The sequence below is a fragment of the Eleutherodactylus coqui genome, chromosome 1 (assembly GCF_035609145.1).
Source record: "Eleutherodactylus coqui strain aEleCoq1 chromosome 1, aEleCoq1.hap1, whole genome shotgun sequence".
In the NCBI taxonomy this organism is placed as follows: Eukaryota; Metazoa; Chordata; class Amphibia; order Anura; family Eleutherodactylidae; genus Eleutherodactylus; species Eleutherodactylus coqui.
Window position 1 is genome coordinate 456558748 of NC_089837.1, and position 26858 is coordinate 456585605.

Genomic DNA, 26858 nt, shown 5'->3' on the forward strand with positions numbered 1-26858 from the left:
GCGGATGCCGGCGGGGGGTGGGGAGCGGTGGGGGAGAGCAGGGGGGAATGGAGGAGAGATCTCTCTCTCCCTCTCTCTCCCTATCCCCCCCCCCGCGCTCCCCCCTGCTCACTCCCGCAACTCACCGCTCACCCGCTCCGGCACCCAAATCTTTTCTTCCGCACGGGCAGGTACTCGCTAAGGACAATACTCGCTCGAGTAATTGTCCTTAGCGAGTATGCTTGCTCATCTCTATCAACTAACCTTTTTGATAGGACCAAGTTTGCCAAAAGCTCACCACCTGGAATGATGGTGCTACATTCCCAGCTACCTAGGTATAAAGTCAGTGTAATTTGGGTAAACCTGGCCCCCATAGCAGTACCCCACATGACAAATAAAAATGGCCCTTGTAAATAAACAAATAATGTCTTAAGATATATTTGATATAGTTTACAATAGAATTCACTTGTTCCCTGGGATTTCCACTTGTGCTCTCCAGAAAAAAATATACAGTTTTGCAACCTTTTTTTTTTCTATATCAGTACACAAAGTTGTTATATCATGTGTACTGGAGATATAGTTCTAACAGTCAGAGCCCTGCTCAAGAGAGCTTACAAGCTATGAAGAAATAGGGATGACATAAGAAGTAAAAGTGCTTGTTCTGCACAATTGTCAAGCCATCTTTTCAATAAGCATGGTAGTATACATAGAGCTGTAGGAGCCAATTATTAGCCAATATCTATATGTATAGAAATGACGTGTATAAGAATGTATGTAGTGTGAGAGGGATATTGTGATCAGGTTCTGAATACAGAAGCAGGATAAATGCGACATAAAGATTAATGAATTTGATAACTTCCCTAAGGAGATAGGTTTTTAGGACTTGCTTAAAACTTTGGATATTTGTGATTAACCTGATTATCTTGGGTAGCGCACTCCAGAGAACTTGTGCAGCTTGAGAGAAGTCTTAGAGATGAGAGTGGTAGGATAGGACTACAACTGAATTAATGGTCCATTTACATGGGGTGAGCTGAAATTCCGTGCTGCGCAAAAATATAGATCTTGATTTATCTTTGGTGTGCAAAACGCAGGAGTGTCTGTAGACTCCTATGGGAGCTGGAAAAAAAGGGAGAGGGAGGGGAAATTAGATTATCAGCTAGCACTGCTAAACAATGGCATTGGCAGGGAGAGGGAGTTTGTGAAACAATGCCAGAGAGAGCGGGAGTCAGATTAGCAGTGGGAAGTGCTAATAAACAATATCACATGGATATATGTAGTGAGTTTGTGTTGCCCGGACTAAATAAAAATATCTCTTTCTCAGCAGCGCATTTTTTCGGCAACACACTGCTCCCGATCATGGGAATGTGTGATTTTCACGCTAATTGCGTTATTTTGCCATGATTTTTTGGCACATCTATCTTCTGCGCGATTTCCACGCCCATGTGAATAAGAGTGCTTTATGTAAAATGTATGAAAACCAGACTGTAAGGGGTCAAGAAGAGAATTCACACACAGATAGCTGATAAGATGAGAGTTAAACAAGGATTCCAAGAGTTGGGAGATGAAGACGAGATTAGGGATGGGTCGATAGTTTATAGGTGTTTTCATAGTGACCATTTTACTAGGCTTCCAAAAGCACATATTAAAAAGCACTAAAAATGGCTTCGAGGAATTATTGTGATTTATTAGGATTTATAGTACCACATCACTTTATTTTGAGGTGAGGCATGTGCATGCAGCGAGTACATCAATGTCACACAAAACATTCTGAAACACGACAAACTTTTTTTTTATCAGAGTAGACCTTTGTAAATTAAAATACCATCTAATCTCTGACACTTAACCTTGAAGCAAAGAATATTATAATTTTGTGCTAACGACATCAATTAATATATTGTAACATAGTTATTATTATTCTGTGACCCATACATTATTCTGCGCTTAATCATCCGGTAAAACAGGTAATTTTATGACACATTTTCAGGTGATAGATCTGGGTTTATTGCTTTTAATTGTACAGATTGTACATATTTTAAATATGTTTAAAATAGATTGCATTGCGTTATACAATGTTCTTGTATTTGACAGAACCCCTTAGGCCAGACTCACACGACCGTGTGTGCTGGCATGCCGTGTGCGTGTCGTGTGATTGTTCTCAGTAAGGAAACCAAGTAATCTTGTAGATATGATACCTTTTAATGGCCAACAAAATACATGATGTTATAGTTAGCTTTCAGATATCACAGGTCTTCATCAAGGCATTAATGAAATGGATCCGAAAAAGCATGTATATATATATATATATATATATATATATATATATATATACACATATTTATGAGAAGGCACAGACATGGTGGGATTAATTTGCACTTAAAAGAATACTACAACAGAAATACAAACATAGATGTGAAGGTTTTATGGTCCCTAAATTAGTGTTTATAGGTCATCAGGTCAGCAGTGTTATCTGTGTTATAGATGTCTCATAGTTCCCAGTCACACATGAATCTGTCTGTTGAAAGTTGTTATAAATTTGTATTCCCAAATTCTTCTATGGCTTTGGGATTTGAAATTGCCTTTCAATATAATAACTTTCATCTCTTCCAAGTTGTGTCTGTGACTAGAAAAGTGCTCCTCCACAGGGAATTCTGTCTTTCTCCGTTTAATCATGTGGTGGTGAGATCTCATCCTTGCTTTAAGTTTTTGTCCTATTTCTCTCAAGAGAGCCCCAACAGGACATTTACTGCACGGGATCAGGTATACAACATCAGATGTGGAACATGTGAATGTCCCCAGCATCTTATAGTCCTGCTGTGTGTTGGGGATCCATATCCTGTCCGCAGTCAGTACATGTGAGCAGGTCTTGCAGCTCCTTACATTACAGGGATAAGTTCCTTTTTGTGTGTCAGAGGGTAATGCACCCCTGAATATAACGTTCCTCAAATTTGGAGGTTGCCTATAACACAGAAGGGGAGGGTCCGGGAATATGGTTTTCATACGGTCATCCTTGTGTTGAGTATGATGGAGTTTCTTTGCAGTCTTCCTTAGTACCTTTATCTGTGAATTGTAGGTCACTACTAGAGATACATGTCCGTTTTTTCTTTCTCCGTGTATTGGAGTAATTAATTCCTGGGTATCCTGGAGGCTCTGGTGATTTGGTCATCAATTGAGGTGGGATGGCAGCCCTGATTTATAAATATCCTTTTAAGATGGTACAAATGTTCCTCTCTGTCTGTTGGGTTGGAGCAGATCTGGTTGTATCTAATGGCCTGGATGTAGACGATGGACTTTTAGATGTGCTTAGGATGAGAACTCTCCCATCTGAGGTATGTAGGCAAATCCATTGGTTTCCGGTACAGGGATGTTTGTATTGAGTTGTTTGAAATTTTTATGGTGGTGTTCAAAAAGTTGATTTCTGTATATGAATAGCTTAATGTCAGGTTTATGGTGGGGTGGAATGCATTGAATCTCTCATGGAATTTTATTATTTCTTGTTCATTGTTGGTCCAGATGATTATGATGTCATCAATGTAGCACAAGCAGGCCAGTGGTTTGCTGGAGCAGGAGGCAAGAATGTCACTCTCCAGTTTTGCCATAAAAAAGTTGGCATATTGTGGTGCCATTTTACTGCCCATGGCAGTTCCAGTGTGTTGCAGGAATATCTCTTTGCCAAAGGAAAGATAATTGTGTGTGAGGATGAATATTGTGAATTGTAACGCAGATTCAAAGGCAACCCCATTGGTCTCAAGATGTGTCTGTCAGGTGGTCAGTCCATCTTCATGTGGGATGTTGGAATACAAGGATTCCACATTCATGGTGGCCAGGATGGCGCCATCTGGGAGGGGTTCATGGTTGACAGTTTGTTCAGTAGGTCTGTGGTGTCCTGCAAGTAGCTGGTTGCATACGAGCATGCAGTACATATGCAATGACACGCTGCGTGCCGCCAATCCCCATGCATCTAGACGTGTATGCACATGTAATACCCGCCAAGATAGAACATGCTGCAAATTTTTTCAGCCTTTAAAAGATAGTTTTAAGATTTTCAATAATCAAACTAAGGAAGACGAAAAAAACAAAGTTACAGTATGTACTGTGTTTCCCCGAAAAAAAGATCTACCCTGATAATAAGCCCTACCCTGATTTTTAAAGTGTGGGGGCTTGAAATATAAGCCCACCCCAGAAATAAGCCCTAGCTACTCTACATGGGAAAAAAAAACAATACTCACCTAGCAAATGCTGTTCGGGTCCCTCTTGCTGGGCTGTGGCGCTCCAGCAATCTTCAGTGTAGTCCTCAGTGCTGGTTGAGCATTCTCTTCCTGATAGCGGGACTGGAATACCCCACCTCCAGCAAGAGATTGCTGTGATTGGTTCAGCAACGCTGCCTCAGCCAATCAGAGCCCGAGGTCGATGAACCAATCCCAGCCATTCCTTGAATGAGATGATTGAATGGTTGTAAGTGGTTCATTTTTTTAACGCCAGGATTTCTCTCTGTCAAGAGAAAGGACATGTCCCATCTTTTGACATCACAGCACCTGCGGCTCCCATAGACTCCTATGGGAGCGGCATCCTCACTAATAGCAGCCGCGACGTACTCGCAGCTGCTATTCATTCCCCCCTATTTAACACTCAGATAGCCATACTGTTTTAATGCAGCTATATAGCGGCTATATGAGCATTAAAATGACACTCGTGTGAAAGAGCCCTGAGGGTAGCTTTACACGGTACTGCTTTGGAGAGTAGTTGTGCATGAACATGCAGCAATTTTTTTAACTTGCAGCATCACTGTGATGCAAACCATCGTTTATGTGTATGACTCCATTCAAAAGAATGGAGTTCATATCCGCGAGATTCATGCTTGTGTGAATGTAGCCTTAGAAAAAAAAGTGCTGACCATTGTAAATAAATATTAACAAAATAATCTTGAAATTAAAACCAATTAGTAGTTATAATATGGAGATTCAATGTCACAATAACCTCAATATAGTAAATATAACCCATGTATACATTATAACTTACTAATATCTAATAAGCGACCACCTCTGGTGGGTGGTTAGTCTTGACAGCTACACTACTTGTGGCGGTATCATTTAGTCTGACCTCTAATTGCTCCGAGGTTGTGTAAGCTTCCTTCGGATGTATCACTGCTCCGGAATGACTCAGCTTGTTGAAATGTTTATGAAAATATCAGGTAACATCGTGAAATGAGGACATCAGATATCCTTTGTGACACTAGTATTGTGCCTGGAAATGACGTTTGTGTTTGGCCCGAAGACATAGATCTTATTCTTTTTTTTTTTAAATTTGTCTTTATTAAACAGGTTAAAACATACATTCAGTGTTCTCGTAGTTTTGCAGGATTTTTCTTTGTTTCTTGTATCAACCTGCATTTTTTGTATTTTTATAAAACATAAAATAAAACATTAAATCAAACAAACTATACATATTAAATCAAAACTTTTGACCCACTTTGACCACAAGTTTTTGTTTTTTTGGTCTACTGACCTGTTTGTTGAGGATCTGCAAAACTTTGTGGAGGCCCCGCACGGCTACGGCACGGTCTGTGTTTCACCCTAGATAGGTATGTCTCCTATTGCCACCTGTTCCTGGAACCAGCAAGTATAGTGGAAGGAGCTTCTCAGTCTATCTTTTACCCTTTGTGGTAATAATTGAATGAAACTCCCCCAGGTTTCAAAGAAGGCTTGTACCTTTTTTTCTTTAAAAAGCGATGTTTCTGCCCAGTCCATTTGAAACAGAAACGCTAGCTTGTCCAGGAACAGTCTAAATGGAGGCCCTGTTGGTTGTATCCATGTCTGTAAAATGGCCTTTAGTCCTGCCGCTGCTATGAAGTGCAGTAATTTCCTGACACCCCTTGAGCAGTGATAGATTTCGGGATCTAAATAGCCAAGTATTGCCCATGTTGGTTCTTGTGGGCAAAAGTTCGTCAGGTGTGTTTTTGTGTAGTCGCCTATTCGTGTCCAAAATTCCTGTATTGAGGGGCATGTCCACAAACTGTGGTATAGGTTTGCGTGTGGTGCTTGACATTTGAAGCAGTTTGAGGTATTGTAAATTCCTATGTGGTATCCTCTGCTTGGGGTTAGGTATGATCTATGAACAATTTGCAATCTCATCTCTAAGAACCTGGCCGATGGTAAATACCTATGTGCCGAGGTTAGGGATTTCATTATCAGCATCGGTGTGAAATCGGGGTTGTCCGTGGCCCATTTGCCCACCCCCGGATCAATATCCTCCTGCTCTCTCATATTTCTTATTGCCCTGTATAGCTTTGAGATCATGCCCCGCGGACCCGTTTTCCTGGTCATCCAAGTGTCGCCTGTTTGTACCCAATCAGGTTCTTGTAGTCGTGGTATGAGTTCTGTGATGTAATGTCTGACTTGCAAGTATGAGAATAGTGGAATTCGGAGTTCGGGGTATTTTTGTTTCATTTCGTCGTGTGTTAAAACTCGTCGTTCTCTTATGTGTAATAGTTTATCTATAGTATGTATTCCTTGGGCCCCCCATTCCCTAAATATATTGTGGGGATTACCGTCCTGAAAATTGGGGTTGTTCATTAGTGACAAATACAGTGATGTTTGTGGCGATGTTTGGCTATCTTTGCGCAGTTTATTCCATGTTTTCCAGGCCGTCAGTATCAAGGGATTCTTTTTAGTTTTTTCTGGGAGTTCTGCATATGTGTGATGGAGGATATTCTGGAGTCGTGTTGCGCCGACCATCTCTTGTTCAAGTGGTCTGTTTGTGAAGTATGACTTATCGTGAATCCAGTCGTGGATGATTCGCGCCTGGGCTGCTAAATTATAGTCTCTGAGATTAGGTAAGTTAGTTCCTCCGTTCTCTCTATGTTTCTGTAGCGCTTTGAGCGCAATACGCGGTCTTCTTCCCCCCCATATAAAGTTCCTATATAGGTAGTTTATTCTTTTTATATCTTTTAGTTTTAAAAATATGGGTAGCGAGTGTAGGATATATAATAAGCGGGGAAATTCTACCATTTTTATTAGGCTTATCCTTCCCAAGAAAGAGATCGTGAAGTTTTTCCATGTGTTTAGGGTAGTTTCTAGTTTTTTGATGTGGGGTTCTATATTTGTATTATATAGTTTGAGTGGGTTTCTTGTGATTTGTACCCCCAAGTATTGTATAGCATGTTTTTCCCACTTGAGTGGATATTGTGTTGACCACGGGGGCTTGGCCGGTCCTCTGAGAAGCAAAGCCTCTGTTTTGTCTAGATTTAAAGTGTAGCCCGAGAGTTTACCGATTTTCTTGATTTCTTGTAATATGGGGGTTAGTGTTTCCCTGGGGTTATTTATCACCAATAGGAGGTCGTCTGCAAATGCTTCAACTTTTATCTTAGTACCACCGCAAGTCGCCCCTGTAAAGAGTGTCGTTTGTGTCAGGTATCTAAGTAGGGGGTCTATTGATAGATTAAATAACAGTGGTGAGAGAGGGCACCCTTGTCTGGCTCCTCTAAATAGATCTATGTTGGGGGTGTTAAGGCCGTTGACTGTGAGGGTGGTAGTGGCGTTCATTTGCGTCGTGTCTATGTAATTCGCAAAGATCTGTCCAAAACCTCTTTTTTCCAATATTATGTTTAAGAATGGCCAGGCCATCTTATCGAAGGCTTTTTCTGCGTCCAGACTCAGTAACATCGTAGTCTGGCCCTCGGGGTTTTGTGCTGCCACCGTCGCCGCTATGGCGGCTCTGATGTTCTTTAGAGCACTCCTCCCCTGTGTAAAGCCTTTCTGTGCTGGGTCTAGTATGGATGGGAGGATTAGCTGGAGTCTGTTGGCTAGTATCTTGGACAGAAACTTGTAATCACAGTTTAGCAGTGCTATTGGTCTGTAGGATCTTGGGTCTGTCAGGTCCTTGTTTGGTTTGGGAAGCAGTATCGTTCTCGATGTTCCAAAGTCTTCTGTCTGTGTGTTGTGTGTGTATATTGTGTTGTAGAGTTGAGTCAGGACTGGCACAATGTCTGCTATTAGTATTTTATAATATTCTGCGGAGAATCCGTCGGGGCCCGGTGTTTTCCCCCCTTGTGCTGTTGTAATCGCCTCTCGTACCTCCTCCTCGTGTATGTCGGCGTCTAGTAGGGATTTTTGCTCTTCTGTTAGTTTTGGTAGATTCACGGATTCTAAGAAGTTATTTATGTCTTGTACGTTTGTTGGTTCTGCCCTATATAGATTTTCGAAGTATTCGTGCAGTATTTGAGCCACCTCTTCTTGTTTTGTTGTAAGACTATCCCCATTAATATGTCTTAAGGTCAATATTGGCTTGTGTGGCTGTCTTTGTTTGGACAAATTGGCTAGCAAGCGTCCCGTCTTATTACCCCACCTGTAAAATTTGTTTTTTGTTAATTGGTTTTGCCAATGTGCGTGAGTGTGTACAAACGTATTTAGTAGGTGTTTCGCTGTAAGAAGGGTTTGGTATGAGTTGTCATTGTGGGAGTTCGTATGTTCCTTTTGTGCTTCTAGGAGGGAATGATGTAGTGCCTCAAACTCCGTTTGGAATTTTTTCCTCCTATGGGACAAGTAGCTTATGATGTGGCCCCTCATCACTGCTTTTGAAGCCTGCCAGAATAGGTTTGTGTTGTCTATATGCGCATTATTGTCGTCTGCGTAGTTGTTCCAGTGGATTTTCAGGTATGCTCTAAAGTCCTCTGATTCCCATAGGAATGAGGGGAAGCGCCATATTTTGGTTAGCCTTTGCGGGGTTCTCAGTTGTAGTCTCATTACTATCGGTGCGTGGTCGCTAAGGGATATTGGGTGAATTTCCGATTGGTAGTGGTATTCAAAAATGCTGTTTGATATTAAGAAGAAGTCTATGCGTGAGAATGAGTGGTAGGCGTTGGAGCAGCATGTGTATTCTTTGCTAGTGGGGTTCAAGAGTCGCCATGGGTCACATACACTGAGTTGTTCTTTAAGTGTTAGTAGTGCATGTGTGGTTGAGGTTGCTTGGGTAGATGGTCCCGTTCTGTCTAGTGTTTCGTCTTGTATGCTGTTAAAATCGCCCCCCAGGATTATTCTGTCGCTTAGATATGGTTGTAGTTTTTCTATTAGTGTGACATAAAATGCTGGTTGGTCAGTGTTGGGGGCATAGACGTTCACCAAGGCGTACGTTTGTTCATCCATTTTCATTCTCACTATTAGGTACCTTCCCTCTGGGTCCGCTATGCTTTGCAGTATTGTGTGTGGCATATTTTTTCTGGTCAGGATGGCTACCCCTCGTGACGCTGATGTGTGTGAGGCCGTGTAACATGCGTCTATCCATGGTGCTCTCAGTTCTCCCTTCCCCTCTTTCTTCCAGTGTGTTTCCTGCAGGAATATTATGTCTGGCTTGTATCGTTTTAGATGTGTCAGTACTTTTTTCCGTTTAATGGGTGTGTTAAGTCCGTCTACGTTCCAAGATAGTGTTTGTATTGTGGTGGGTGTTTGGTATTCTGTTGTTTCTAAGTCTCTAGGCATGTTGGTAAGTGTAGTTTGGTCATAGTTACCGTAGTTTTTGCCTCTTTTTTTTTGTCGCATCCCTCGGTCCCAGCGAGCCGCGGATGCAACTGGATGTTGATCGTGCCGTGCCTGCGGGGCCTCCTGATCCTCCTAGTGGTCCATTTTTTAAAGGTCAGATGGGTCGGAAAAAAAGAAAAAAAAATGAAAAATGTGAGAAACATAGTAATAATAAACATGTAAACTTTAAACATCTATTTCGCCTTTTCTTTTTTTGCGTGGCGTGCGCCACATCCACTGTATTTGGAACAGGATTGTAATAAAGAGCAACAGTACAGTTCCTTTTTTTTCATTCTTTTTCAGCCTTGTTCTCCGTTCCCCTCCATCTGTAGGTGTCTTCTTGCTTCCTCCGGGGTATTGAATATTAAGGATTTGTTACCGTCTTGTATCCGGAGTTTTGCTGGGTACAGCAATTGGAAGCGTGTGTTTCGTTCGTGCAAGCTTTGGCAGATCGGGGTGAACAGTTTGCGCTTCTGTGACACCGCCACCGAGAAGTCTTGGAACAGCAGGATCTTTGCCCCTTGTATTATCAGTTCTCCTTGTCGTCTGTAGGCTCGTAGAATTGCTTCTTTTGTTGTCCAGTGCATATATTTTGCTATCACTGGGCGAGGTCTGCTTCTGTTGTTACGCCCATCCCCTGGTGGGCCGATTCTGTGGGCTCTTTCTATTGTTAGGGGGTCATTGGGTATATCGATCTGTAGCGCTTGCGGTAGATCCGTGGTTAAGTAGGCTATAAGCTGGCTGTTAGATACCGTCTCCGGTATTCCCACGAAGCGGAGGTTATTGCGACGGTGTCTATTCTCCAGATCGTCGACTTTTTCCCGGAGCATTTCAGTTTCTGTCTGGCTTCTTTGTAGCGCGGTTTCTAGCGTTGTGATGGTCTGTTCTATGCTCTGGTTTTTTGTTTCTAATTCTGTCAGCCTTTGGGTGTTATCTGTTATTTGTGACATTGCTGAGTTTATGGATTTGTGCAGCGCCTCAAGTCTGTTATCAAATAAGGGGAGAAGCATTTTTGAGACCTCTTGTGCCACTAGTGTCGCCTGCGTCATTTCTGCACTGTTCGTTGGTTGTTCGTTAGTTTGTATAGAAGAAGTGTCCATTGCTTCGTAGTCAGAGCTTGGTGAAACCGCAGCGCGTGGTGGAGTATTTTTTGAAGGGGATGCAGATTGATGCGCAGTCTTACTCTCCTTTTCCTTGATGTTTTTGACGGGTCTACTTTTTTGTTTTCCACCTGTGGTTGTTTTATCTATGTCTGACTGGCGGGTTGCTCGTGTTGGGGTGCCTGCACTTCTTTCGTTTAGATATTTGTCCATTTTTCTTTAATGACTTCTCGGTGTCGAGTGTTTTGTGCGAATTTGTTGTATTAGAAGTTGTTTCCTGTTTCGGGTTGTTGGTGGTTTATTTTTTGTTGTGGATGTGGCTTTTTGTCCTAGATCTATTTGTTCATGTCTTTTTTGTTTAGTGTCTTTATGTCAGGTCCCGGCTTTTCCTTTGCTATTTCTGTCTTGTTTTCCTTCTTTCCCACTTTCTCAGTGTTTTTTGTCTTGTTTGGATATTGTTTGTGCTTAGAGTGGGCTTCGGGTAGGTTTCGGGGGGAGGGCTATGTTTTCCTGTAGTTTTTTGTTTGTGTTCCCAGTTTTGGGACCCTTTCTTTTGTGTCTGTTATGATGCTTGGGGTTTTCCCCTACTGTGGCTTCTATTCGGCTCCTCCCCCTGACTCTTATAACGGGCGGGGTTTGTCTCTGACGTCACGGCCTCAAATCTAGGCCGCGGCTTCAAGCGCCGCTAGGCCGCAACGTTCCGGCTGCTCCCCTGTAGGACCGCCGCTGCAGGGATGTCCCTTGGGTCGTTCGGAAGCCTCCCAGGGCTTCACTTCCCGTCTGGCGCTGAGTGGGGGCCTTGTCTGTTGGGGTGTGGGGTCGCAGCCTCTATCGCCGTCCGGCTTCTACCGCTGTCTGGCCCCGGCTCTCTGGCGGCCCCCCGATGTGTCACCTTACCCTCGGTGGGGCTCCCGTGCCTCTCCGCTGCTCCCCGAGGCTCTCACCCTCCTTGCGGCCCGGTCAGCGGTGGTCGCGGCTCACGCGGCCGGAAATCTAGGCCGCGGTCTCAGGTGCGGCCTATGTCGCGGCGCCACGAGTGCTCCCGGTGCGCCTCTGGCAGAAGTCGGCGGGTCCGCGCGCCCTTCCGGATACCCTCCAGGCAGGTGAGGTCCCGGTGGCTGTTGGGGTCGGGGTCGTGTCGTTCTTCCCGGTCGCGTCCCGCTCCTTCTCTCCTTTCCCCGCGGGTCGGATCGGGTGGTTCGCCGGGGGCTTTCCGAGTACCCCTCGGATGTGGGGGTCCTCCGCCAAGCAAGCAGGGGAGATGTCCGTCCCCCGCAGCTGCTTTTTTTTGTGGGTCACCAGAGGGTCCCGGTGTCTCTGGGAGTTGTATCGCAGGAGCTCTGAGAGACACGTCCTGCTCCCTCTGTGTCCTGGGCGGAAGTCTCATAGATCTTATTCTTAATTTACTATATATTGACAGTTTCAGTAATTTTCTTATTGGATTAGAAGAAGTTACATTCCGCAGACACAAACGTTAAACCTTGGCACAAATAATGCATATTACTGTACTTCTTTCAAAAGTCTGTCTGTAATACCAATTATTCTCCTAACTTCCATGTTGCCCTTATAGTAGAAGTTAGAAAAGATGTTGCAGGTCAAAGTCAGGTTGGAGAAGTCTATGATTTGGATTGTGGCTAACATCCTTTGAGATGGCCAAGAATTGGCCTATTGGCCCATTGTAACAAGAAATGATCAGCAAAACATGTTAGTTGGCAACTGTTTATCCCCATACTGTATGATTGGTTGGCTGCATATCTCCGTGTTTATACAAAATCATAGAATGGTAGAGTTGGAAGGGACCTCTAGGGTCATCGGGTCCGACCCCCTGCTCAGTGCAGGTTCAATAAATCACCCAGACAGATGGCTGTCCAGCCTCTGTTTGAAGACTTCTATTGAAGGACAGTACTCACCACCTCCTGTGGCAACCTGTGGGGAGATGTACAGCTAGCGAGTGAGTATTTTTATGTTTGTTAAGAAGACACAATCAACCAACAAATGAGTATTTACTTATTCGTGTGTTGACTCTTGGCACTTTTACACAGTCTGATGATTGGGCAAATGAATGTTCGGACAAAAGTCCATGGCCGGTTATCGGGCAGTGAAAAGAGCCCTTTATTGGGGTTTGAAAGATCTCGAGAACCTTCTGGGTAGACGGCCTGGAGTCTGATAGTAAACTGCATCTGTTTCTGCTGCAGGTTATTCCATGAAGTTTGATAATTTATGCGTGGAGAAGTTTCCATTAGTTCTTCTGGCTGGGAGCTGCAGCGTATAGCGGCACAGCAGGCATGAAGAATGACATTTTCTAAATTATGGGAAGACATAGTTTTGTACATTTTTTATCAGCTGAAAAGAAACTTAAGATGATCCCTGAACAAGTCAGTATTTTGTAAAATACTTGTGTTTCTCAAGTAGAAGATAGCAATACATCAACTATATAGGTAAGAGATATTGAGGAGAAGACAACCCCTTAGAATGCAGGCACAACAGCATGGCTCCACCTGTCTCACCCCCAGCGTACAGCTGATTTTACTGGATGGAAGCCTTGACTTTCCAGACATCTCCCTGAAAATATAGTCTACAAGCATTGTTGGTTTGCGTATTATGTGCGTATTTTTTTACAAGGGTAATACGCAGTGCTAAAACCCCATTGATTTACATTAGGCCCTGCAGACATTGCAGCATGTCCTTTTTTGGTACATATTATGCACCATTATAATCTATGGGTGCAATAAATACGTTCATACCTTTACACTAAGCAACTATTATGCTTCACACGAGCATATGCGCAAGTACACTTGCCTCAGCGCAATTTATTTGCACCATGAACGAGGTTAATGAGGTTGATTTTCAAGCGTCTGCGCATACTACTATACTTTTTGCACAGGCAGAGCCAGTTCACATGCACGTCCGACCACCCCTGGTGGGTGGTTAGTCTTGACAACTACGCTCATTTAGTCTGACCTCTAATTGCTCTGAGATTGTGTAAGCTTTAAGGACATTAACCAAAGTGGTAAGAAACCAAGTCATCTGCCAGTAATGCAGAAAGAAAACCCTAACTCATCATTCCAGTCTCTGTCATTTGTCGCAAGGATGCGATACAGGTTGAGAATGGACTGTGTTGTACTGTTGGACTGTGTGGAATTGCCCGCATTGCACGGTGAGCGATCTACTGTTAACATGGACTTGGACTGTGTGCTGGGGATAGATAGTGCCCAGCTTTCATCTTCTTCAACTATACCAAAGACTGCAAAAGTTTCCTGCCTCTCTGTTCCCGCTGAGGCTGTGAGAAACGTAGGGGGGGGGGGGGGGGGGGAGGGTCAACCCCACTGCGGAGCAAAGCCTGGATCCAATCCAGTTACAAGAAACTGAGGACAGCCCAGGGGAGGAGTCAGCCAAATCGGTGAGTGCACCACTCGACTTGTCAACACAGACTCACCCAGAGACCGTCAGAGAAGGAATGTCTAGCTTTACCACTCTGCACGGTGTACCAGCTGGATATCCTCCAGCACAACCCTAATTCTACTAGGGAGACAAGCCTGAGTTGTAGGGGCTGGTTTTGAGTGTGAGTACCCCATCTTCTCCGCTGAAGAGGAAGGTTCCAGGATCGTGGCCCAAGGACTTGATGCCTTGTAGAAAGAGGTCACCTCCTATGTTCATCTCATCTGAGGAGGAACCATTGCCAGAGCCATCAGGGGCAGCTTCTTAGGAAGGATGTCTCAAGCCATATCCGCTGTGGATCGTCATCCACGAGAACAACTTGGAAGCGAGAGCGGCCATCCCTACAGCACTGCGGCCTTTTATTCGAGACTTCAGCAACCCAGGTGTACAGTCCTATTTCACAGAGGTCAGCCAGAGAGGGACTCCGGGAAGCCTGTGTCAGCCTTTTACCTGCCCTCCAGAACTGCCTACTAATACAGGACACCAAGAAACTGTTCGGGACTTGCCTGGTACACGGGGGCAGTCGGACTTCACCTGCTCTGAGCCGTTTGATCAAACTCTGCAAGGGTATGTGATACGGACAGTCCTTCTCATTCTGCATCCACTGGAGTGAGTTCGTGGAGCAGCATCCCTGCGCCAACGGGGTATAGTACAAATTCGGAGGTAGAGGAGCCGATGAGACCAGTGAGCCTTAGAGTTACCTGATGTTAAAAGCCAGAATACTTTAATAATTGTGGATTCTTGTTAAGTGACTTTTATTTGTTCCCATTAGCCTGTGTTTGTCAAGATATTGTTCTAGGGGGATCTCCATGCAAATTCGTTTACAAGTCATTTAAAGACAAACTACTGACTTTACACCAGATCAGCTGAAACTAAATGACTAGCAACTAGTGAGCGAACAATTACATGTTATCCTCTTGATAACCACGCTTACACTGTATGAGTATTGTTTGCATTTGCTCTTTCATGCAATTATTTGACCAATAGTTGGCCCACGTAACGGTACCTTTATAAGGCCCTCCCCTCCGTGTAAACGCAATTCACTCTACCCTCGACTGAGGCCATCCTTTAGTCTACTTTCCTAACTAAACTCAGTGACTTCAGACTCAGGGCTCTTTCACACAGGGGAAATTCATGCAACTAACTTACATGCGCAAAACAATCACGACTATTAGAACCAATGGCTTCTTACGGAAACATTCAGATGAAGGAATTTTAGCCATGCAAAGAACCTAAAAAGACAGGACATCAGTGACTGAAATTCATATAACTCAAATTCCCGGCTGAGCGAAAAGCTAGGACCTGACCTATCTGTGGTGTGCGATGTGCAGGAGTTTCCTATGGGACCTGGACAAAAAAGGGAGGAGGGAGGGATTGCTGCCACGCCGCTAAACCTAGAAGCACGACTCACATTACGCTCCTGTTAGTCCTCGCGGGGATGAGGGAGCTCCCCGGGGGTTCCCTTCTTCTCCGTGGGGGTGGAGGGATTTCCCTGCGGGGGAGCTGGAGAGATTTCCCCACTGCGGTGAAAGAGGGATTTTCCTGCAGGGGAGATGGAGAGATACCTCCACAGTGGGGATATCCCTCCAGCTCCCCTGCAGGAAAATCCCTCTCCCCACTAAGAGGCTATCCCTCCAGCTCCCCAGCAGGGGAATCCCTCCATCCCTGCTGAGATGAAGGGAGTCCCTAGCAATGAAGGAAGGCCCTGTGGTGCTTTCCTTCATCTCTCTCTCTCCTCCCAAAGCAGCAGCGCTTTTTTCAGCAACACACAGCTCCCAATTGTGTGAATGGGCAATTTCACAACTAATTAAGCTTGGGACTTGATAGCAGGAAATCGTCCATTCACACGATTTTCTCGTGAGTTAGCCCAAAATTTTTGGCGCAGCTAACTCCTGCATGATTTTCATGCTCTTGAGAATGAGCCCTAATGGAAAAGCCCGCTACATGCCCTTACCTTTCAGCTGTAAATGCCAGGTTGATCTATATATACATATATATATATATATATATATATATATATATATATATACCTTACTTGTAATTTCCAGCTGCAATTTGCAGTAATATTTTGCTCACTTTAATCTCATTAGGCTTCTGTTTCCTGAGCCAAAATCATTATATCCTCTACTTTAGATGTAAGATGGAGAGCAGCGCTTCGGAGAAATGCAGCGTAATGTAGAGATGAGGAAAGCACGGCACTGCATTTGGGTAATTACTGGCATGGCGTCAGTTCTGTGTTGGTTTATCAGATGAGATGTGAATGGACTAGATTAGGTGTTCTTGTGATTGCGCAGTCTTATAGATTTGGGATTAGTTCAACAATTTAGAAACAAAGAATTTATTTCTCTGCTTGATTACTATTTCTATCCGACACAGTACAGGAACTATCTGGCCGGGCTGGTTCCAATTAGTTTTTACTTTGACGTATGCGAAAGTTAGGAACAGGCTATTTAGCATCCGGCAGATCTTATTTTATGGCAACAACATTCCAATCCCAGTAACTTTATTAGATTACATTATCATATCTTTATAGGTTATTTGCTGGTCTCTCTAATATACTGCCGAACAGATACATTAATACTAGCCAATGACAATAACAGCAGAGGCAACCAGTGCAAAGATTGATGTTTGTGGGATTATGAAAGTGTACAGTACTTAATAGAACACTTTGTGTCCATGCCATTAATTATCGGGCTTATTAATATATTTTATGATCTTCTGTATCACATTTTCGTACAGGATTATTTCTACAGGATTTATAACTCCATTGTATTGTCTATACGCATATAATTTATTGCTGCAAACCATTGCAGAATGCTCCCCCCACCCCTGCACGGTATAGTCTGCATGCTGCGGCATTTCTGGTTGCCTAAAAACCATTTCAGTTCTGTTACTTACCTCGTCCCACTCTAGCACCATGTGCTCGCACTTGTCACAGACCAAGTTATGAGGGCATTCAGCCCTCTCTAATGATGTCACAGAGCAGCAGCTTTAACTCTTTCCCATACAGTGTGGGGCGTTATCCGATATTAAGATTTCCCTGCATAGCTCCGATGCCTAGTGAGGTCCGACACATGTTTCTAGCAGTATGCAGGACAGTGCTCCAATGTTGGAAACTGTTCTGCATATGAATGTTACAGTATGCAGGACAGTGCTCCTATGTCAGAGACTTTCTGCATATGAATGTTACAGCATGCAGGCCAGTGCTCTAATGTCAGAAGCTGTCCTGCATATGAATGTTACAGCATGCAGGACAGCACTCCTATGTCAGAGAATTTCTAAATATGAATGTTACATCATGCAGGACAGTGCTCTAATGTCAGAAGCTGTCCTACATATGAATGTTACAGCATGCACGACAGTGCTCCTATGTCAGAGACTTTCTGCATATGAATGTTACAGCATGCAGGACAATGCTCCACTGTTGGAAGCTGTTCTGCATATGTATGTTACAGTATACAGGGCAGCACTCCGATGTCAGAGGCTTTCTGCATATGTATGCTACAGTATACAGGACAGCGCTCCGGTGTCAGAGGCTTTCTGCATATGAATGCTACAGTATACAGGACATCGCTCCAGTGTCAGAGGCTTACTGCTGTATATTACAGTGTGCAGGACAGTGCTCCAATGTCTGAAGCTGTCCTGCATATGAATGTTACAGCATGCACGACAGTGCTCCTATGTCAGAGACTTTCTGCATATGTATGTTACAGTATACAGGACAGCGCTCCGGTGTCAGAGGCATTCTGCATTTGTATGTTACAGTATACAGGACAGCGCTCCAGTGTCAGAGGCTTTCTGCTGTATGTTACTGTATGCAGGACAGTGCTCTAATGTCAGACGCTGTCCTGCGTATGAATGTTACAGCATGCAGGACAGTGCTCCTATGTCAGAGACTTTCTGCATATGTATGTTACAGTATACAGGACAGTGCTCCGGTGTCAGAGGCTTTCTGCATTTGTATGTTACAGTATACAGGACAGTGCTCCAGTGTCAGAGGCTTACTGCTGTATGTTACAGTGTGCAGGACAGTGCTCTAATGTCAGACGCTGTCCTGCGTATGAATGTTACAGCATGCAGGACAGTGCTCCTATGTCAGAGACTTTCTGCATATGAATGTTACAGTATGTAGGACAGCGCTTCACTGTCGGAAACTGCTCTGCATATGTATGTTACAGTAGGCAGAACAGCGCTTCGACAGAGCGGTGTCCTGCATAGTTTAACATACATATGCAGAACAACCTCCGACATTGAAGCACTGTCCTACATACTGTTAGAAACATGTGCTATGCACATTGTATGCAGTTATAGCATGCCTCTGTATGGCACTGTATTACAGGGATAGCTATGTATGATTAGAGAAATTAGAAATGAATAGAGTCTTATAATATGTGTTATATCTATATGTATATATTTACAGAATTATTGCAAATGATCTTCTTTTCAAAAGATTGCTAATAAAATCATCATGACAGTCATTTCTATGTGCTTCTTTAGAGTAATTCCAAGAAATCCACAATGCGCTTTCCCACCCGAAATAAATAAGAGCTGGGGAATGTGCGGGTGGTAGGGAAATTGCATTGGAAAGGGTTAAAACAGAATATCTGGTTGGTAACACTTATCTGAAAATAAGGTACTTTTTATCTGAGCTAGTCTACTTGTGTTTTGTTGTTGGCCTAAAGGCTGAGTTACACGCAACGATTATCGCTCAAAATTCACCTAAACTACAGCTTTTGAGCGATAGCCGTTGCGTGTAAATGTGTGCTCGTTATGCACTTACCGTGCACTCTTCGTCCATCGCTGACTTCAGGTCAGCATGAAATCTATTGTCCCTGATAAGAGGGACCACATGCTGTGTTCTCTGCGGGCAGCACTGATAGCATTGTTTGCAGCCAGCCGCCCTTTGGAGAACAAAAGCAATGGATTTAGAGAACAGACCACCCGCAGTTCTCTAAATACAAGCAAATGAACCTGATTAACCCATTAGTACCTAATGCAAAATGATCGCTCAAAACTGTTAGTTTGTAACGAATTTTGAGCAATCATCTTTGCGTGTAAATGGACATTTAGTCTTGCCTCTATATTCAACTTTTATCTTGCTCCTTTGGATTTTTTGGCTGATACTTGTCGTTTTGTTGGGCAGTGAGGTATATCGACGCAAGAATCATAAAATAATACAGCAGATGGAATCAGCAAAGCATAAAATATTTGAAAATGCAGAAATAAAATTGGGCAATTGATTAGGAGTGAGTAAGTAACTGGATTTTCTTTACCTTTAAGTATCTAGGCATATCTATGGTTAACTAGAACATAATAATCATACCTAGTGAGCAATATCAATATTTCCCTGCTAACAATAATGCATTTTCACAAAAATACAATTTACAAAGCACAATACCCAGTTCCCCTTTAGGAACTAACACCCTTTCCCTCCTGAGTTTGGTTCTAATTTTTTAAATTTCCCAGTCGTGAATGAGGACGGGACTCAAAAAACAGAAACTTAACAGTAGTTTCACTTCCCCAGCACAGTCTCTATCTTCCTGCAGCATGCCTGCTAGCTAGATATTTGTAACCCTAGTGGTGTGCTCATCCAGCATCTTGGAGAAGACTGGCCTCACTTACGGCTTGATGCTTGGTTTTTGCCGATTCTACCAAACCAAGCGATCCTGCAGTGTTTTCCAGGATCAGCAGTACTACTCTGCAAACCTTTCTCAGTCCCCTCGTCAGCTGATTGGCCCTCTCCAGCTCAGGGCCATAGGATCCTTCCTTCTCCTGTCTCCAGTGACTGCTTTTAAGGCCTTTCTTCCAACAAAGGACTAACTCAGCTCTCTGTGGTCTCCTCTCACAGTTGCTGCATACCATCTCTCAGCTTACTATGCAGTGAAAACTGTCTTTTACATCAGAACATCCTCCAACTACACAAAGTCCAGTGAGCATGCTCAGTTCCGTTATGCCAGAATTTGGAGCAAATTTTGGTGCACTTTTTAGCACATTTCTCCAGTTCATCTTCAAGGCAACAATAAACCTTTGGGTTGAGACCGTTACAATTTTACTTCCCTGTTTTGCCCCATGGCCTTCCTCTGATTATATCTATATAATATCTCGGCAGCTCTTCTTGCACCAATATAAACCGTACCAGCATTCTAAAATACTACTGGCAATGATAAGTGCGCATATAAAATGGTGACAGGACGGGACCAAATCATTCTTTTTATACTGGTTAAAAATAATAAGGCCCCCTTTTCCACAAGCATATCCGTATTTGCGAGTGCATGAGTGTAGCATTTTTGCGGAACAAACAATGCTTTTTGGCATCTGCATTTTTATTGTACTTTTTGCAAACAAAGATACACAGATTGAAATGGCTAATTGGCTCTATTTTCTGCATATTGCGCATGTTTGAAGGCGGCCTTAATTTGCGCAATATGGCTATGTTCCCACATGGTAGAATTGCTGTAGAATTTCAGTAGTGGACAAATCCACAGCAAATCTGCCCCATTTGGGTGAGTGGGGACAAACAGACTTAATATTCTTGTTTCCATTTGCTACCATACAGCTTCCTGCACATGGCACTTCTGGCCCTTGGCCTCTTTCATATGGACGATGCGTTTTTCGGCCGGCTGCATCACAGTCGAAAAACACGTAAATAAGAGTAAGCCGTGACCAAGTCATGGCTTAGTCTCGCTTTTCTCACTCATTCACAAGGCTGGGTGTGGCGTAGAGGCGCTGCAGCCCAGAATTCCTTTGGGCAGCATAAATCCTTCAATTGGCTTAATAGAGCCAGCGGACATAGTTTAGCAGCACTAGCCACTGCTAATCTCCCTTCCCCTCCCTTTCCCAGCAGCTCCCATAGGCTTCTATGGCAGCTGCTAACTGATCGCGGCCAAAAGATAGGGCAAGACCTATCACCTGCCGAATTCGGTCACGGATGGGCTATTTTTTTCGGTCAGCCGATTTTGCACGGCTAAACAACGCCCATCTAAATGAGTGCATTAGAATCCATTGCTTCAGATTGCTACAATTTTTAGCCAACGTTTTTATCGCGGCAAAATAGCGGTGATAAAACGTTCGTGTAAGTGAAGCCTTAGACTGAACGCTTACGACTGCAGAACATATCTACTGCTTCAGCCTGCAATGACTATGGTATAAGCAATCTTGCCTTTTTGCCCCAAAGCTCCAGTTGCTTATTACTTCCATTATATCCATGGGGATGGCGCAATGCCTTTATATGGTGACTGTTGTGTTATTATATAAGGCTGCTCGCCAAAAAGAAAAGTAATTTAGCTAAATTATATGTAAACTCTAATTAAAATATACAAACTGTGTGAATTCGTCGGCATTAGTACTTAACACGATCTGAATATTCTTTTCATTTAACTAAAGTGGTTTCATCACACTCATTAAATCTCCTTTTTACAACAGCCACTGTTCATTAATGAGAAACATCAAGACTGGAGATCATCTTTATGTGGAGGATGAATATACTTCAACGTCTTGTCCTCGCTCCTAAGAGAATAATGAAGTAAATGAAAGGTGGAGGCATTTCTGATAATCTTCCTGACATCATTTATATTGGCCATGCCTGAGAGCGGAAGTCAGTACTTCAGAGTGTAAATGTGAGCATGCACCATTCTACACCAAAGAATGACACTATGTTCAATTCAATGCTTTTCTGTAGAATTAGGGGAGTTGTAGCCATGATATTAATGTTATGGTAATTTAAATTAAAGCTCTCGCTCATGACCTGAAGGTTGCAGGTCCAATCCCTGCATGGTTCAGGTAGCCGGCTCAAGGTTGACTCAGCCTTCCATCTTTCAGAGGTCGGTAAAATGAGGAGCCAGCTTGCTGGGGGGTAAAGAGATGACTGGGGAAGGCAATGGCAAACCACCCTGCAAAAAAACTGTGTGCCAAAACTGTCTCTCTGTCCGCAAAAACAGTCTGTCGGGAAAACGTCATGATGTGATGTCACCCTAGGAGACGGTCATGACTTGCACCAGGGGACTTTACCTTTAATCTAAGTTAATTTTAGTGTCATTAATGGGCATTTCAGGAGTTGTGACCAATAGTACTGCTACAATGGTTCAGTGGATGTAGCCATAGACTTTAAAATGTTTCTCCACTAGGTTGAATTTACATACAGCAGATTTCTTGTAGAAATTTCTGCAGCTAAAATCTCAACCCCCTACAAGTGAATAGGGTTGCTTATGCAGCATGTACATGTATTTCTGCAAGTGTAACGGGGTATTGTATGGTTACTGATTTTCTTAGTATTGTTGTTAGGTATAGCATTTTTTTAAATGTATGCTTGTACCTTTAAGTGGAGGCAGGAGCATGATGATTGGGTCTCTGCATAGGAACAGGAAGTGGGCGGAGTGTAGCAGTTACACTGCAGGAGCAAGTAAAACTCCTTGGAGTAGGCTGTCCTACAAGGCACTGTGGACTCCTAAAACTGTCTGGAAAGCTTCTCTACTAGACTGGCATAGTTGTAAACCAGAACAGACACTGAGCCTTCTGCATCAGGCTGAAAGGCATCTCTGTTGGGAACTGCCATTCATAAATTGACCCAATACAGTAAGTAATCTGAATCCCATCTAAGCAAGGAATATAAGGAAGCACTTTTCACCCAGAAGCTAGTGAAGATCCCAGTAAACGGAAAGAACTGCTTTGACGTACTGTATGCGTAAAACTTTCATAAAATGCAGTTCTGTTGTTTCCAGTTCCAGTTTGTTACAATCAATGTTTGACCACCATTACTAAAAAATAGTATCTTGCAACTATATGTCTTATAGCCGCTAGCAGGTTCCCGCTTCATTGCGGTGGCAATTTGCAGCTAGGTCTCAACCCAACACATGGCCTGATTCCGGCCATAAAGGCCTGCTGGAGCCACCGGTCATGTATGTTGACCGAAACAGGTCGGATTCCGCATGCGGATTTCCTCAGTGGAAGACCTGTGATGCTTCGCGTAAAATGAGTTTGATGATCGCGGAAGTTCACGGATGTGGTTTTCTGTGTGGATGTACACGTATGCACAGCATATCGTCCGCCTGGAAAAAAGATCTATCTCTCCACTCCAGCCGGCATTCTGGCTCTTCTATCCTCATATCTAGTTGTAAGCGTTTTCCACCACTCATACGCAATGTTAATTGTGTATGGGTTGTGGATGTGGATCAATAGACATCTATTGAGGCCAACCGAGCCAAATCCGCCGTAAAATATAACATGCTGCGATTTTTCTTCCTCTCACAGAAAACATAATTCATACCATGAGTGTGAAGGAAAATTCGATAATACATGCCTAGCAATGCCCGTGTTTTACTGTGGCCTTAGGCTTAACTCTACCAGTCCCTGCTTAGGCCGAATGCCCACAGATGGATTATCACTGCGAAAATCGCGGTCAGACACCCGCCACTATTACCGCAGCAATGTCCGCCCATAGACATGCTGTGTAAAACGATTCTACCATGCCCACGAGCAGAAATCAGCTGCGATTTTCTGCTCGCAGGGAAGAATCACAGCATGTTCTAATTTGTGCGGGAAAAATGCACAGACGGCTTCCATTGCAGTCAATGGAAGCCGTCTGCCCTGCGATATGCCGCGCTGTGGGCACAGCAGAAGTATCGTGGGAATCTGTGTCATACTCCAGCGCTGTCGCGTCATGCGCTGCACTGCACATGCGTGCCTGCCGGCACTCTCGCGGTGTATCCGGAGATGTGAGTATGTGGTCTCTGGGGGGCGCCAGGTCTGATTCTGCAGGGGTGAAATCTGTGGTGGAAATCTGCAGTGTAAATGGGTACTCTACGGAATTAAAACCCATTCTGCAGGTCAGTCCGTGCTGCTGATTTTTTCAACAGCATATAGAAGTCTATTTGCACATGAAGCAGGGAAAAGGTATTTTTTATTTTACGTTTCAAACTTTGCACTATTACGTGGGTAAAAAAAAAGCAGAAAGAAAGATCCTGCCCTATCTTTTCACGCACATACATAATATGGCGCGAGATTCATGCTAGTGAAAAAGAAACCATTGAAATCCATGGTTTCGGCACATTTTGCGAGCGTGAAAATCAAACGATCCAAAATCCCGGTTGTGTGTTTAAGGGGGAACGTGGATTTCTTGATAATCACGGACGCATAACGGGACAAAACAAAACCACTGATATCAATAGAATTGCAATGGTTTCATTTTCACTATTGGGATTCTCGCTTATTAATCGTTTGTCCAAGAAAAGATAGGACTTGCCCTATCTTCTCCACACGTTGTTCTTACGGTGATTTTCAAACACCTGCGCTCTAGTGTGGAGTTTGAAAAGCTGGACGAAGGGGAAGAAATTCCCCTTGTTCAGATGCAAATACACTCCGTGCCGACGAGTGTAGTTTCACCTGCGCTAATCTGAAACCGCCCTAAGCCCTATAGATGAGATTTCTTGATATCTCGTCCGCAGGGCTGCTGCTCTAAAATGCTGCGGATTTTCCACAGCCAAATCCACTGTAGAAAATCTACAGCATTTCTGCCATGTGTGAAAATACTCTAAGGGTGCATTTACACGAGTGTGTGCGAGTGCATACATAGCTGCGCACAAAATCACGCACCCATGTATGTGCACAAGTGCGTGAATGCAAGTCCGTGCCCATTGCCTTCAATGGGGCCATGTCTGCTGCCGGCAGCCCCATTGAAAGCAATGGGTTGCTGACAACCCCTGCAGTGATTTTCGGGGTTGTCATAGCACAGTCACAGTGGTCAATGACAAGCGGACTCCCTGCGGGCAGTAAAGAATCCCCTGACACAGCTGTGGCCGAGGATTTCTTGATCTCCGAGGGAAGACCGATTGTCACTCAACAGTGTGACAGCACTGTCACGGTGTTCAGTGACAAGGGTACTCCCTGCGGGGCTGAAGAATTCCCCCTGCCACAGCTGTGACAGCAGGGCCAGAGGATCTCGATGTTCTCCCATTGCTTTCAATGGGACTGGTGCTTCTGCAGCCCCATTGGAAGCAATGGGATGCCACCAAGCCCTGCAGGGATTTTCGTGAAAGGACTTTAAATAAAAGCCCTTTTCTGAAAATCATCCCTAGAATGTGTTAAAAATAAAATATATATATACTCACCTCTCCGCAGCTGCTAGGGTTCAGGAGAGTCTAGCCGCGTCTTCTCCCTGCACTGCTCTGAATCTCTTTCAGCAGGCGGGGATTTAAAATCCCCGCCTGCTGAAAGAGCTGTATCTAATTGGCTGAGCGCTCAGCCAATCATTGAATGACAGCTGAGTGCTGCCTGTGATTGGTCACAGCGCTCAGCCAATCACAGCAGCGCTTGGCCATTCATTGAATTCAGTGCTGTCACAGTGTTCAGTGACAAGGGGACTCTCCGCTGGGGAATATTGATGTGCACCACGGACCTATGGTTCACGCATGTCCTATGTTTTGCAGGTACATGCGTTTGCGCGCCTATAAAACACGGACATGTGAACACACCATAGGGAACCAATGGTGCTAATAGGTGCGTGGTTTTGTGCGCAGCTATGTACGCACATGCACACGCTCATCTGAAAGCACCCTCAGGGTGCCTTCACACTGGCGGTAAAATTGCACAATTTCATGCGATGTGAGAATGGATGAAAACGCATGATAATGAAACCAATGATTTCCAATAGTTTCATTGCCATTTGTGATGTTTTCACATGAAAGTGTCTCGCATTACTGGGGCTTTCACATGGTGGGGAGCGCGATATCAGGCTGTGGATTACGGCCTGATATCACCCTTGCCAATGTGAAGGAGCCCTAAGGCCTCTTTCACACGAGCGTCATTTTAAAGTAGGTGCACCAAAAAATCGCATCTAAAAGAATCTATAGTTTCTTATGGGTTCTTTCAGATGAACGATTATTGTGACACACCTAAATAAATCACGCGTCAAAAGGTAGCGCAATAGGCGCAATTTTTTAATGCCGAGATTTCTCTCCATCAAGAGATAGGAATAGTCCTATCTTTTGACAGCACAACGCCGGCGGGTCCATAGACTCCCATGGGAGACTATGCTAGCTGGCTGGCAAAGGGATAGGGAGGGAGCTTAACACTGCGGGGATGAAGGGAATCCCTGGAGCACTGAAGGGAGTCCCTGTGGGGATGAAGAGAATCCCTGGAGCGATGAAGGGAGTCCCTGTGGGGATAAAGGTAGTCCCCATAGAGATGAAGGGAGTCCCCGCGGCGATGAAGGGAGTCCCAGCAGGGATGAAGGGAGACCCCGTGGATATGAAGGGAGTCCCCAGAGGGGGTGAAGGGAGTCTTCGCGAGACTCTTCCAGTCACCTGCCACCTGCCTAAATGACAGTCACTCAGTTTTTAGTTCAGCTTCCAACCAAGCAACAAAAAGTTAGCAGTTCTCTCTCACAAGGCAACAGTCATCTGTAATCACTTGTTTGAGCGATTGTTCGGGGGACTATGGACCAATGTAAGTCTTATTATCCGAGAGTGGTTGTTTTGACAAATATACAATAAGAATCAAATAATCGAGGTCCAAACAATGAAGAGAGATAGAGTGGGCCGGGTAAAGTGATTTGCTGGTTCTGTTATCTATATGAATTTCTTAAATTTTTAAAGCTTCAAAAAAACGAGACCATGAGACCATGGGACACCTTTAATACTGCTTTTATGCCAGTTTGTGGCGTCAAAAAGTCGTAACTTTTCTCCCCTCTCTACAAACCTCACCCATTTAAGCAATGGGTGTGGCCTTTTTGGGAGGGGCCACCCCAGACTGACAGATTTATGCATACATAGTAACATAGTAACATAGTATGTAAGGCCGAATGAAGACATTGTCCATCTAGTCCAGTCTGTCTATCCTA